The following is a 1,129-nucleotide window of genomic DNA, read 5'->3' on the forward strand; positions in this document are numbered from 1 at the left end:
TGTAATGAGGTTGGATGTAGTAGTCTATCACTGTAATGAGGTTGGATGTAGTATGCTATCACTGTAATGAGGTTATGAGGTTGGATGTAGTAGTCTATCACTGTAATGAGGTTGGATGTAATATTCTATCACTGTAATGAGGTTGGATGTAGTAGTATATCACTGTAATGAGGATGGATGTAGTAGTCTATCACTGTAATGAGGATGGATGTAGTAGTCTATCACTGTAATGAGGTTGGATGTAGTAGTCTATCACTGTAATGAGGTTGGATGTAGTAGTCTATCACTGTAATGAGGATGGATGTAGTAGTCTATCACTGTAATGAGGTTGGATGTAGTAGTCTATCACTGTAATGAGGTTGGATGTAGTAGTCTATCACTGTAATGAGGATGGATGTAGTAGTCTATCACTGTAATGAGGTTGGATGTAGTAGTCTATCACTGTAATGAGGTTGGATGTAGTAGTCTATCACTGTAATGAGGTTGGATGTAGTAGTCTATCACTGTAATGAGGAAGGATGGAGTAGTCTATCACTGTAATGAGGTTGGATGTAGTAGTCTATCACTGTAATGAGGTTGGATGTAGTAGTCTATCACTGTAATGAGGTTGGATGTAGTAGTCTATCACTGTAATGAGGGTGGATATAGTAGTCTATCACTGTAATGAGGTTGGATGTAGTAGTCTATCACTGTAATGAGGAAGGATGGAGTAGTCTATCACTGTAATGAGGTTGGATGTAGTAGTCTATCAAAGTAATGAGGTTGGATGTAGTAGTCTATCACTGTAATGAGGTTGGATGTAGTAGTCTATCACTGTAATGAGGATGGATGTAGTAGTCTATCACTGTAATGATTGAATTCTTATAACTAGTCTTTCACTGCTTCACTAGAATGATACATTATAACGAGTCTTTCACTGCTTTACTAGAATGATACATTATAACGAGTCTTTCACTGCTTTACTAGAATGATACTTTATAACTAGTCTTTCACTGCTTCACTAGAATGATACATTATAACTAGTCTCCCTGCTTTACTAGAATGATACATAATAACTAGTCTCCCTGCTTTACTAGAATGATACATTATAACTAGTCTTTCACTGCTAGAATGATACATTATAACTAGT

Source organism: Oncorhynchus gorbuscha, unplaced genomic scaffold, assembly GCF_021184085.1.
Source record: "Oncorhynchus gorbuscha isolate QuinsamMale2020 ecotype Even-year unplaced genomic scaffold, OgorEven_v1.0 Un_scaffold_1687, whole genome shotgun sequence".
NCBI lineage: Eukaryota > Metazoa > Chordata > Actinopteri > Salmoniformes > Salmonidae > Oncorhynchus > Oncorhynchus gorbuscha.